The sequence below is a fragment of the Phocoena phocoena genome, chromosome 5 (assembly GCF_963924675.1).
Source record: "Phocoena phocoena chromosome 5, mPhoPho1.1, whole genome shotgun sequence".
Taxonomy (NCBI): domain Eukaryota; kingdom Metazoa; phylum Chordata; class Mammalia; order Artiodactyla; family Phocoenidae; genus Phocoena; species Phocoena phocoena.
Window position 1 is genome coordinate 55,853,801 of NC_089223.1, and position 14,708 is coordinate 55,868,508.

At 37.4% G+C, this 14,708-nt stretch overlaps 1 pseudogene; it reads left to right on the plus strand.

The window, feature by feature from the left end:
• The first annotated feature begins 2,053 nt into the window (after positions 1 to 2,053).
• LOC136123177 (mitotic spindle assembly checkpoint protein MAD1 pseudogene) lies at positions 2,054 to 3,441 on the plus strand (annotated as a pseudogene).
• The last annotated feature ends 11,267 nt before the right edge of the window (positions 3,442 to 14,708 follow it).

Genomic DNA, 14,708 nt, shown 5'->3' on the forward strand with positions numbered 1-14,708 from the left:
GAAAGAGCTCAGATGTTAGAAAAATATTTAGAAGTATAAATTTCTAAAGACTATCTTTGAAACCTTTCATTTGATTCAATAAATCTTAAAATAAAAAGTAAAATAATGATAATATACATGGCAAAAATAAGAAAATTAATATCACTTGCCATCTAAAGAAAAAAGTATATGAAAATAAGTAATCCTTTTGTTATTCTTGGCAACCAAATTTTCCACGTAGGAGACAGACTTTACAGATATAAGATTTAAGATACTAGGTTAATAAAAAACAGAACTTCAAAACCCCATGAACTTCTAAATTTGAATTGGAAATATTGTTATGAACTCATGATGCATATCTTTAAAATGTAATATTCCTTAGATATAACATAAATGCAATGTATGATTCTAATATGGATCCTAGATTGGAAAGTAATTGCTATGCAGGATTGCTAATTAGTTCAAATTAGAATAATTGGGCTAGCAAATGTCAAATATAGGATATATTTTAGAGAATACTATTTTATCATTATTTTAAATTTGATATTTCTAATATGGTTATCTATGATAATATTCTTATTCCTAAGTGACATATGGTGAATCTAGAAAATGTACAGGATAAGTTGCTGTATGTGAAAGCAAAGATGCTATCAAACACAGCTGGAGTTGCATCATAAACTCCCTTGAAAAGGTTCCCACAAGGTCATAGGTGGAAAAATACGAGTATTGATAAGAATAACCACTGCAATATATTAAAACATAATATAGCTAATTCTATGAGTTTGTAAAGATACAAAAATATATATTTTTTAATTCCCAGTCTTCGCTTTAGGAAGATATCTAGAATTAACTTGTTTAAAAACTCGTAAATGAAAGGAAATAACCAGACATTTATCCTGACAACGACATCAGAGACAGCCAACAAATTATTGAGGACATGTTTCTCTCTATGGAAATATTGCAGCTAAAAAACACAGAAAAAAACATAGAAAAATACCATTTTTCAAACTCCTAATGAAATCCTGAATTTAGGCAATGGTAATGAATGGCCACTGGCATCATAAAAACAAAGACAACTAGCTAATTTGTACCTCCTGATGGAAGTACACAATCCACCTATGAAGCATTCTTGCCAAAAATATCTAACCTGAATCTAGTTCCAGTTCCAAGAAAGAAAGAAGGAAGGGAGAGAGGGAGGGAGGGAAGGAGGGAGAGAGGAAGGAAGGAAGGAAGGAATGGAAAATAAAGAAAAGAAAAGGCAGGGAAAGGAAAGAGACAGAAAGGGAAGGAGGGAGAAGATGAACAAAAGAATGGAAATGAAAATTTTTTAAGTACATGCTCATTGACTAGATAACTAGAACTGTCTGCATTACCTACATAGCAGAAGTTCTGTTATTGTATTTATATAATAATGTCCCTTTTTGATAATATTTTTTCTTATGTCTAGATTTTTTAAGGCACCTTTAGATTTCACATTCTCATATACAGTCAAGTTGAACAAGTTGCAATTTTTGAGAACTTCATTTTAAAGTTGCAATTTAATTTTTTAAATGATTTTCAAGTGTCAAAAAGTAAGCACCTGTAAATTAAGGACTTAAATAGCAACAACAGCAATACCAATGCTAAAATCAATAGTGGGAGTATAAGAAGGATAACGTTTGAGAATTTAGTCATTGAACTGAATGAGGAAACATGAGCTAGGCCTTCAGAAATAACAGATGTTATAAAGAAGTTGAGAGGGAATTTTAGAATTAATATCAAAAACAGGTCAAGCTTGGATGTTCAATAGAGACAAAATATAGCCCATATAAAATATTTGATCAGAATTTTATATAGAGAAAAGTGACAAATGATAATTCTCTACTTTCATGAATTTTCACAAATGTAACCAGCACCCAGCTTAAGAAAATAAGCAGCACCCTAGAAGCCCTTTTCCTGGGACTGATGAAAGTAAGAACCAAAAATGGAAAACCAGCATGATGATGTTACCTTTAGTACAGGATAAAAAGAAGAGAGAAGGAAAGGAGGTAAAGATGGAAGGAAGGAAGGAAGGGAGGGAGGGAGGGAGGGAGGCATGGAACACCTGGGGGAAAACACCACCTTCCTATCCACCCTAAGGTCTTGAAAAATTTCATTTCTCAGGGTGTGGAGGGAGGATTTGGACTGGATGTTTCCACCTCTACCCAAGGTTCTCTGCAGATTAAGTACCAGCAGAGATGCAGTTGGACAAACACACAAAGCAGATCGATTCAGACTTGCCTCATCCAGATGGAGCTGGAAAAGGTGCAGATGGAGCCGAGTCACAAGAGGGCTTGAGTGGAACTGGAGCGAGCGTCCAGCACTAGTGCCAGGGGTCGGCATCTCGAACCTGACCACAACAAGGAGCTCTTGACACGCATTCAGCAGCTTCAGGAACAGGAGGCCGAGGTGGACGAGAAGATGAAAGAGCAGCTGGAGCGCAACAGATTGCATAAGCAGAGCCTGGACGCAGCCAGCGAGAACCCGCGGGAGAAGGAGGCCCTGGCAGAAACCAGTGAGACCATCAGTGCTTTAAAGGGGAAGATCTCGGAATGGCAGTCGAGTGCAGAGCTAGGAGGTGCAGTTGAAGTTCCTAGAGTCTGAGAAGCAGAAGCTGAAGGTGCGTGCAGCTTGCCTTGCAGCACACACGGGCAAAAAAAAAAAAAAAAGGCCGGAAGCTATTCAGAAAATTTAGGAATTCCAGGCCGGCCAAGAAGTGAGAGCAGACCAGGCGCATAAGATTAAGGATTTGGAGGGGCTTCCCTGGTGGCGCAGTGGCTGAGAGTTCGCCTGACGATGCGGAGGTTCGTGCCCCGGTCCAGGAAGATCCCACATGCCGCGGAGCAGCTGGGCCCGTGAGCCATGGCCGCTGAGCCTGCGCGTCCGGAGCCTGTGCTCCGCAACGGGAGAGGCCACAGCAGTGAGAGGCCCGCGTACCAGGATTTGGAGCATCAATTATTCCTGCTGCGATGCTGAAGAACAGGAAGTCTGAGCGGTGCCGCTGCGCAAGATGGCGGGAGCTAAACGAACTGAGGGAAGAGAAGCCTCCCCGCCGGAGAAGTGAGAGAACAACAAACAGGCTGCTCAGAGAAAAACCGGAGGGGCTGCAGCGAAGGCTGGGACGTCAGGAGATGCAGGAAAATCTGCTGAATCTGGAGCTAGAGAAGGCGAGGCTGCTGGCGAAGCTGCAAAGCTGGGCGAGACTGGACCAGGCCCTGGACTTGAACATTAGGACCCGGGAGACAGTTCCATGTTCTTTCAGCAGAGAGAGCTTGCCCTGAAGGACAGGAGGAGCTCCATCACCAGCAGCGTCCCAGGCTGGAGAAAGTCAGGCAGCTGTTCGAGGAGGAGGTCCGCCAAGTCAGCAGTCAGCTGCTGGAGGAGAGGAAGAAGCAGGAGACTCGGGAGGCGTGGCCCAGAGACCGGAACCCGGCCTGCAGCTGAAGAAGGTGAGGAAGACGAGGCCCAGACAGCGACTTGGCCGGAGCCTTTAGCAGCCTCCCGCCTTCGTTCCTTACCCAGACCCTGTGCAACCTCCCTCCCGGGTGCACTTCTGTCCCTCAGAATCCCTGCCATTGCCTTTGAGCATCTCCCTTCCACCTTCCCACCTGTACTTGGGCGGTACCTTGAAAGGAGCAGCTCCGTTGCTACCCGCTTCCGGCCGCCATCGAGTGGATGCTTCGGAACATCAAAAGTGCTTCTTGCGAGACAGTGGATACAGGTCTGTCCATTTATGATGCTATGACTTAAAATTAGGAACTTGGAAAATGGTGTTAATTGCCTTTCTCCCCCAACAATTAAAAGAATTGCGGCTTTCAGGGGCTTTAGGGCGGGAAGGTGAGCAGTGGTGGGAGCAGGTGCCCAGGCTTGGAACAGGGCTCTGCCCTAGCATTAGACGGGGCTTGGAGACGCCCTCTCTTCCTTCTTCAGGTCTTTGGAATCACCTGTGCTTGCTGCTGGGTGGGTTTAGGTGACTCAGGCAGCTCCTGATTTTCTTTGTCCCTCAGATGCCCTCTAAGCTAGGTTCCTTCTCCTCCACCTGTTCAGAAGGCTCGCATACCCTGTCTTCTGGAGCACACCTCAATCCTTTCCTCAATCCTCGTCCTGTCACTCCTCCACCACAGGCACAAGGCTAGGCTGCACCGGCCACACTGAGCTGTCGTAGGCTCGTGCCAGCTGTTTTCTCCAGACTTGCTTGATTGTGCACCCCTTTGTAAAAAAAAAAATGTGCACACCAATATGTGCATGTTCATTTTTAAAGCATGCGTGTGATCCACGGTCCATAATTAAATATTGAATACGTTTATTTTGAAAATTTTTTACAAATAAAATTACACAAAGTTTTTAAAATGCTTTTCTTTTTTAAATTGAAGTATAATTGACATATAGCATATTAGGTTCAGCCATAAATGTAATGATTCTATATTTGTATATGTTTTGAAATGATACCACAGTAAGTCTAGTTAACGTCAGTCACCATACATACCTACAGTTTTTTTCCTCATGATGAGAACTTTTAAGATTTCTTCTCTTAGCAACATTCAAATATACAATACAGTAGTATTAACTGTAATCATCATGCTGTACCTACATTCCCAGTGGCTTATTTATTTTTTAACTGGAAGCTCATACCTTTTGACTACCTTCACCCACTTTCCCAGCCCCCAGCCCCTGCCCCTGGCAACCACCAGTCTGTTTTCTGTATCCATGAGTTTGTTTTTCTGGATTGTTTTTCAGATTCCAAATATAAGACAGACTATACAGTATTTGTCTTTCTCTGTGTAACTTATTTCACTTGGCATAATGCCCTCGAGGTCCATCCATGTTGTCACAAATAGCAAGATTTCCTACTTTTTTATTGCTGAATAATATTTGTATATAATATTTAATTATATATGTTATATATATCACATATTCTTTATCCATTCATTGTTGGACACAGGTTGTTTCCATGTCTTGGCTATTGTAAATAATGTTGCAGTGAACATGGGGGTGTATGTATCTTTGAGTTAGTGTTTTTATTTTCTTTGGACAAATACCCAGAAGTGGAATTGCTGGATCATATGGTAGTTCTTTTTTTTTAAGTTTTTGAGGAACCTCCATACTGTTTTCCATAGTGATTGCACTAATTTACATTCCCACCAACAGTGTACAACTGTTCCTTTTTCTGCACATCCTTGCCAAAACTTTTTATTTCTTGTCTTTTTAATAATAGCCATTCTGACATGTGTGAGGTAAAATCTCACTGTGGTTTTGATTTGCATATACCTGATGATTAGTGATATTGAACATCGTTTCATGTACCTGTTGGCCATCTGTGTGTCTTTTTTGGGAAAATGTCTATTCGGAATCTCTGCCCATTTTTAAAATCAGATTTGTGTGTGTGTGTGTGTGTGTGTGTTGCTATTGAGCTATGATGCCTTCTTTATATATTTTGGACATTAGTACCTTATCATATCTGTGATTTGCAAATATTTCCTACCATTCTGTAGGGTGCCTTTTCGTTTTGTTGAAGGCTTCCTTTGCTGTGTAACAGCTTTTTAAATTGATGTAGTCCCACTTTTTTACTTTTACTTTTGTTGCCATTGCTTTTGGTGTCAAATTCAAAAAAATATATATCTCCAAGGCTAATATCAAGGAGCTTACTGCTACCTATATTTGCTGCTAGGAGTTTTATAGTTTCAGGTCCTACATTCAAGTCTTTAATCCATTTTGAGTTAATTCTTATGTGTGGCGAAAGATAGTAGTACAGTTTCACTGTCATCTGCAAATAGTGACAGTTTCAATTCTTCCTTTCAAAATTTGTATGTCTTTTGTTCTTTTTCTTGTTTAATTGCACTGGCTAGGACTCCCAGTACTATATTAGACAGAGTGGTACGAGTGAGCATCCTTGTTCCTGATCGTAGAGGGAAAGCTTTCAGGTTTTCACCATTGAGGATGACATTAACAGTGGGTTTGTCATATATGGCCTTTATTACACTACAGTACATTTCCTCTATACCCACTTTGTTATGAGTTTTTATCATAAATGGATGTTGAATTTCATCAAGTACCTTTTCTGCTATTATTGAGATGATTGTATTGTTTTTTATCATTCATTTTGTTAATGTAGCATATTACATTGATCAATTTGCTGTTGTTGAACCATACTTGCATCCTTGGAATAAATTCCAGTTGATCACAGTGTATGATTCTTTTAATGCATTGTTGAATTCAGTTTGTTAATATTTTCCTGAGGATTTTTGCATCAATATTTATCAGTGACATTGGCCTCTAATTTTCTTTTCTTGTAGTATCCTTGTCTGGTTTTGGTATTAGGGTAATGCTGGCTTTGTGAAGTGAGTTTGGAAGTATTCTCTCCTCGTCTATTTTTTGGAAGAGTTTGAGATGGATTGGTATTAATTCTTTGAATGTTTGGTAGAATTCACCTGGCCCTGGACTTGTGTTTGCTGGGAGTTTTTTGGATTACTGGTTCAATTTCCTTACTAGTAATCAGTCTGTTCAGATTTTCTTTCTTCATGATCCTGTCTTGATAGGTTATATGTTCTAGGAATTTATCTATTACTTCTAGGTTGTTAGTGTGCCAAAGATTTAAAACTGCTAGAAGAAAGCACATCCCTCAGGAAAAAAAATCACATTAAATCACGTTCTGAGCAAATATACGCCTTATTCTGGCTCAAGGAGAATGAAACACATAGTAGAGTCTTTTTTTCAGAGTTAGCTCCAAAAATTAACTCCTCCTCCTTAGCTAAGGAGTGTCAACAAAGAACAACAAATTTGGTGCCAGTTATATAAGACATACTGGGAGACTAAAATCTAAAGTGTAACAGCATATTCCTATTCATTCTTAAATAGGATTGTGCTTCTACAGGAGACTCCATGAACAAATAATGCTATAATTTACCTGATACTTCTGTTGATTCAACTTCTGATATGAACTGCTAAAAATCCAAAACAAGTATCAAAATGTTTCAGCATGTCAGACTCAGCAGTCAACACAACTTTGATGTTTCTACATTTTATCTTATCTGCTTTGTAAATACATCAGTCAACTTATGAGTTCTAAATCCTAGTATTAAGAGTCTACTGCTACCTGACAGCCAGCTATATTTCTAAAACAACCTTTTATCTAGTATTTCTAAACTTCCATTGATCAAAACACCCAAGCATATTCCTCAATAAAAGCAGACATCTGTTAATTCAAGTATACTTCACAAATGCTGAATTGTTAAAAGCTCCTTTACAATTCAGGAAGGCAACTGTGATTTAATAAGTAATAAACCACACAGAATTTTTTTTTTTAGGGAAAGCATGTAAAAAATAGGGTGAATAAACTGGCAAGATGTTTTCATTTACTTAAGTGATAACCTTGAAATAAGCTAAAAATATACCCTGTGAAATTGATCTAAACTGAGGAAATGTCATTGTATAACTGTGGTTATGCATCACCTTCCCATGACGTAATATGACAAAGATTGTACCTGGAAATCTGCTTAACACAATGAGAAGGGAGATTAAGCTTCTCTATCTATTTGAAAGCTATTTTCTCAGAAGTCTATATATTGGAAAATGTTTTTCTTTTATAAAATGCATTTATAATTTTCAGTAAGAAGAAACCGTTCAAAACTCTTATTACAATAGGGAATTTTTAACTCCCCAATTTTATGCTACCTTTTATTAGGCTAAAAATTAACTTTATATATCTTTTAACTAGCCTTTTTAAAGCTGAAAATATCTTTCAAAAATCTACACACTACAGCTTAAGCCTGTATAATAGTCCAGTATGCCTAAAAATTACATAATAAAGTTCCTTGATAATAGATTCCATCATAATTAATGGTGCCAGAGTACTCTCAAGAAAATAAAACTAGATTTTACCAGTTTGATTTCTCTTTATTAACAAATTGATAAACAAATATTTATATTATTTTTTTAGATAAATCCATGGCTATTTTCTTTTTAATATATATTTTTAAAATGACACACTGGGAACAATATGCATCTTATTACTTTACAACGTACAATAACTTCTACTTCTGGCTATATAATGGCATAACTGCAATCTTTTATACTATATTTTACAAAGTTAAAATTGGCCTTCATTACAGATCATTTAAGAAGCACATTTCTATTCTACTGGAGTCCAGGTTAGAAGCAAGTTCAAATGGATTCTGCCCTGTTCCCTTCTTCAGGGACTAAGCTTCCGCTTTATGTACTATTATACAAAAGCATGTCAGAGTCCTCTCAACCCCTATTCTATTGGCTTTGAGGATTAATTAAATTATTAATACGCTAAAATAAAATCTCTAGACACAACAAGGCATTCATTGCTCCAAACTGAACAATCAGTTGGTAGTTCGCTGGGTGCTAGTAACAAGATATGCGTATTGGCCCTGAGTTTGTTTCCACACGGATTCATGGTATTTTGACCTGTCCAACCACACCTAGTCTCTCACCCATCTTGTTTGCCACAGTTAAAGGGCTCAGTTTTCTCTCTCCAGTTCCATAGAACCTGAATTTCCAAGGCACTGTTGTCCCTTCTCCTTTTATGTAACTTCCTCAAACAATTATCAAATTTCTGCTTCTGAAAAACTCTTCTTAAAAAAACATGCATTTGATGGGCTTTCCTGGTGGCGCAGTGGTTGGGAGTCTGCCTGACGATGCAGGCGACACGGGTTCGTGCCCCGGTCCAGGAAGATCCCACATGCCGTGGAGCGGATGGACCCATGAGCCATGGCCGCTGAGCCTGCGTGTCCGGAGACTGTGCTCCGCAACGGGAGAGGCCGCAGCAGTGAGAGGCCCACGTTCCACAAAAAACAACAACAACAAAAAAACCCCAAAACTCTATTCTTATTTTATATATTTTGAACTGAAATTAAGAAAGAAGCAAGGGCAGAACACAGGTGGTGATAGAGCCAGTAATCAGACTCAGTTCTGTCCAATTTTAAACTTCTTTACACTAGACTCAATTTTTTTGATCAGTCCATTTCACTTACACCACAATAATGGAATACATGAGTAATTAACATTTTCATACCTTTCATTTATTCTTTTCTGGTTGGCAGCTAACTGGGATAATTGGAAGTTGTAGGTGACATGAACGAATCTACTCCATAGAAAGCAATCTGCGTTAGTTACAAGACTAAGACTAAGGTTGAAGGAACACCCTAAATAAATGAAATATATAAATAAATAAAAATATTATCTAGCCTACTCAGACAGAAAAGCCTGTAGGGCTTCAAGTTTAAAAATAAGATTAGTCTGCAAATGATATTCACATAAATTGCAAAATAAGATAGGGGTTAGGATATGAGACAACATTACAAACATTTGTTTTTCTAGCATGTTAGAATAAAATGAACATTAAAACAATATAAATCAGTTAGCATCTTAAGATGTCAATTTTTTTCCTATTTTCCAATATTTTACTATTATTTTTTCTTTGCAGAGAGAACTGTATTGGATGGAAAGAATAAAATTTCATTCCACGTACTTTACCTTGGCCAAATACAAATGACTTAGAATGGTGTTTATCTTATTAATCTAAATAGCATTAGGGAGGGGAGAGAAATGAACAGAAGTACAATTCTGATTTCTGAGTCTGCAAATGGAAATACTTATCAAAGACTATAGTCTAACCGTGTGATCCACTGAATAGAAATAAGGGAACAATGTGCGTGATTTGTTAACTAGGTGTTTCCTATGAAATGTAATTGCCTGCTACATCAAACAAATAGAAGTATGCTGATTTATTCACTTAGTTCCATCTGAGAAATGCCCTAATTCTTTTTATAATTTATTTTATTTTTATGATGCTAGTATATATTCTGAAGAAAGAAAAAAGAAAAAGAAACATGAGCTATTTTCTACAAATGATTTTAAAATTCTATTTTGGACTTAAAAAATTTATTTATAATAAAGCTAATTCCAGTAAGGAACTATTAAAGTGTTTCTAGTGGTATATTCATTCTCAACCACATGACAAACACTTTTTAATACAACATGATATTTTAGGGTCAGGTATAAATAAAAGTTAAGCAATGCTATTTACTTTGTGTTATGCTTCCAAATTGCTATCTATCGGGGACAACATGTTATAATGAGCCCTCTGTGGTTCTTTTTTTTTTTTTTGCGGTACGTGGGCCTCTCACCGCTGTGGCCTCTCCCGCCGCATAGCACAGGCTCCGGGTGCGCAGGCTCAGCGGCCATGGCCCACGGGCCCAGCCGCCCCGCGGCATGTGGGATCCTCCCGGACCGGGGCACGAAACCGCGTCCCCTGCATCGGCAGGGGGACTCCTAACCACTGCACCACCAGGGAAGCCCCCCTCTGTAGTTCTTGACTACGGTAAACTCTGCAGGCAGGAAGCACACTGATCCGGTCACTACTGTATCAAGGGAATAGATTCATCATTAAATTTACATGTTTATGTATAAAGAAATTATTCTACTAGTTAACTAGATGATTCTAAAAGACAACAAACCAAATGCCAACTTACAAAAAAATAAAACAAGCTCTGAACTAAAATCAGGACATTTGATCTCGTATTTTGTCTTACAAGTTTTATCTAAATACTTGCTTAGATAGGCTTTTTTACGTTTGCTTCTCCAAGTGCTAAGCAAGACCCTTTTTTACAAGTCTCCATTCACTGGTCATCACTTTGCAAAATTACTTTACACTGTGGCATAGTTATGAGTTAATTGGTTTGTAAACTCTGCTTTAATTATTTGATCACTTGCTTACTGCTCTGCTTTTGTCTTCACTGTCGATCAGAGATCAACCTTAACTTTTCCCAGGTTATAATTCAAAGCTGTCTTGTTGGATGTCAAGTCAACCATATATCAGATTTCAAAATTAATACTGTACACTCTATCATATGATTCTGTGTCTTCCTCTTTTGTCTGAAATGTATTCCCTATTTGCATTTATTACATGGCACCTTATTTATTAAAAGTGCCAGATAGTATGTTATCTTAATGAATTAAATTCATTTATTTTAAAGAGGCAGTTGTAGACAGAGCAGTATTCAAATAATTTTATAGGAGTTTCTTTAGGGGATTATTGTGTGTAGAATATTCATAGAAGGAGATGGGGAGAAGACTAGGGGCATCAGAGTAGGGGCAATGAAATCTTGACAAGGGAAGCAGATTTGAACCAATCTGACTAACTTCAATTCCTTCACAGCTGGTCTATGACTAGATCTGGATATTCAGTTAAGGTGTTGGGTGTGTGTATGTGTGTATGTATGTATGTGTGTGTGTTTGTGTGTGTGTGTGTGTATGTGTGTGTTTGCAGGGGACAGTGAGTACATAAATCAATCTTTCTTCTCACCTATCAGAAAAAACTTAACAGGTAGCCAAAAAAGAAGAAAATGATAAGTATATTGCATTTTAGTTTTATGTCTCTTGTAATTAAAATTGAGAAACAAAAATATACACCTTCTCTTGCTTATGGGTTAAGATTTAATTCTCTGAGGCCAGGAATGGCAGAGATAAACATCTATGCTTATGTGTAGTTTGTAAGACTTTTATTTGAAGCAGGCTAAAAATAAAAACAATATTTAAAAAGGAATTTCTATGGAAAAATCTCTGATGTACAAGAATTCCAAATAATTTATGTAGATATCTCACTCTGAAGGGACATCCTTCCAAAGACTACAGTATGGAAAGAGGTGGGGGAATTAACATTACAGTAGAAAAATCAGACAAACACTACCTCAGCCAGGCAATCAAGGTCAACTTCAACATCAAAAAGTCATGTTGATAGTATGTATTCTTGATATGATGTAATAAGAATGGCAATTTTCCTATTGGTCTTCCTCATTAAAATCCATAACCAGTTTAATTGTGAGAAAACCACCAGACAAATCCCAATAATGGGATATTCTGGAAAATACTTGACCCAATACTCTGAAAAACTCTTAAGGTCATCAAAAACAAGAAAAGTTTGTGAAATTGTCACAGTCAAGTGAGTCGTAGCTTTGAGACATAATAACTAAATGCAGTGTGGTATCCTGGATGTGATCTTGTGGCATAAAAATGATATTAGGTAAATCTTAGAAAATCTGAATAAATCATGGACTTTAGTTAATAATAACGTATCAATATTGGTCCTTTAATTATAAGAAATGTACCATACTACCGTGTTAATTATAGGGAAAAATGGATGTGGATAATTATTTCTATAAATCTAAAGCTATTCTAAATTAAATAGTTTATTTCTAAAAAGCAATATCATAGTCAAATGATAAATTACATATACATATTTATTAATTTCATTCACTAAAGCCAATAAATAGATATCACTCTGAGTTATATACATGAAAATATTTTTCAGTGATTATCCTTATTGCTATCATTCAAATATTTATCAAATCTCTATATATGTATATTTATATAATATTTTCTCAAATATTTCACCAGAAGTTTGATGTCAATGTATACAAACCAAAAAAGGTCAGGTGAGATTGTGTATAGGAGGTTACCAAAATATAGTTTTGTTCCCACCCTGCCCACCTCCATTTTCTTATTTTGAGGGAAAGACACACAGACATCAAATCAATTGAGTGTGATGCAGTGAATATTAATTGACATCTACTAAATATCAAGTGTTTATGAATACTGCAATGAAAATAATGCAGTCTTCCCTCAAGGTGCTTACAGTTTAAAAATGACAAGAAACAATCACACCACATGGTGTGATTCTACCATGATGGGAGTAAATAAAGGGTCATTATGGGAGGACACACCAGGCCAACTAACCACTTCTGGGGTGGCGGGGCATGGTTGTCCAGAATAATACTGACATCCAAAAATTATGTTGGAATTACCCAGACAAACTGGTTGAAAATTATTTAGGCAAAGAAAATAACACATGTAAATTCCAGGAATAAAAGCAGGGCTTATTCAGGAACTATAAATAGTTCACTGTCTCGAACATAGAGAATGCATAAGAGAGATGGTAACGTTGGAGAAAGAGATCATACAGAAGGGATCTTTTAACATTTGTTGAAGAACCTGATTTTACCTTCATGGCAATGAAGAACAAGTGGAGAATTGTACCTTCCTTTTGCCTTTCTTCCTTCTTTATTCAGTCATCAAAGACTTTTCATCAAGAGAGTAACGTGAGAGAATTTCCTTAAAAATGAATAAACCACACACCTATTAGAGTGGCCAAAATCCAAAACACTGACAACACCAAATTCTGGTGAGGATGTAGAGCAACAGGAACCCACAGTAGTTAATGGTAGGAATGCAAAATGGTATAGCCACTTTGGAGACAGTTTAGCAGTTTCTTATAAAACTAAACATACTATTACTATATGATCCAGCAATTGTGCTCCTTGGTATTTACCCAAAGAAGTTGAAAACCTAGGTCCACACAAAAAACCTGCACATGAATGTTTATAGAAGCGTTATTCATAATTGCTAAAACTTGGAAGCAACAGAGGTGTCCTTCAGTAGGTGAATGCATAAAGAAACTGTAGTACATCAGTGCAATGGAATATTTTTCAGTGCTAAAAAGAAATGAACTTTCAAGGCATGAAAAGACATGGAAGAAACAAATGCATATTTCTAAGTAAAAGAAGTCATTCTGAAAAGGCTATATACTGTATGATTCCAACTAGATGACCTTCTGGAAAAGGCAAAACTATGGAAACAACAAAATGATCAATGGTTGCCAGGGTGTTAGAGGGTAGAAAAGAAGAGAGGAATGACTAGGAGGATAACAGGATTTTTAGAGCAGAGAAAATACTCTGTATGGTACTCTAATGATGGATCCATGTTATTTTATGTTTGTCCAAACCCATAGAATATACAATCCCAAGAGTGAACCGCAATGTAAACTATGGACTCTGGGTGATAATGAGGTGTCAGTGTAGATTCACTGATGGTAACAAATATACCACTATGATGGGGCATGTCAATAAGGAAGGAAACTATGCCTGTGTGGGGGCAGGCAGTATATGGGAAGTAAAGTCTGCTAAAACAAAACAAAGCAAACAAGAAAATAGCACCAAGCCTGACCCCCAGTTATATATCTCCTGGAATATATGGGAAATCTCTATACCTTCCTCTCAACTTTTCTGTGAACCTAAAACTTCTCTAAAAAATAAAGTCTTAAATAAGTAAATCTGGCTTTATTGTGGAGAGTAGACTTAGAGGGTAGAAAGACTGAAGAGAGTATGGATAAAGAACAATTAATGGATTAATTCAATTAATGTTTTAATTAATCATGGCCTGAATGGAGGGAACAGCTAGCCATGAGTTGAAGTCAGAGGAAAATAGGGTCAAAAGATCTGAAGAGATTTGCATAGATTTAGTGAGTCACTGGCTCCCTCAATGTTTTATCCTCACACCAGGAAACAAAGTCTTGACATAATTTACAAAATCTTTAGTTCACCTTGTCCTTGCTAATATATCAGGTTCATCTAATATGTTCTCTATCAGTATGGTCATCCATCAATACTAATTGCCTTTCTGTTCTGTGAATGTGCCCAGAAATGTATATATGTACATTGGTTCTTTCTTCTTTCTGGAATAGACCCTGTTCCTTTATCTTTGCATGGCTGACTTCACCTGACAATGATCTTTTCATCTTAGATTATCATTTCCTCAGAGAGACCTTTCCTCAGTGATTCCTCACCCACCCTCCGTTCACACCTGTCACAGCACTCTTATTTTCTTCTTTGGAATTATGACAGTCTGAAATT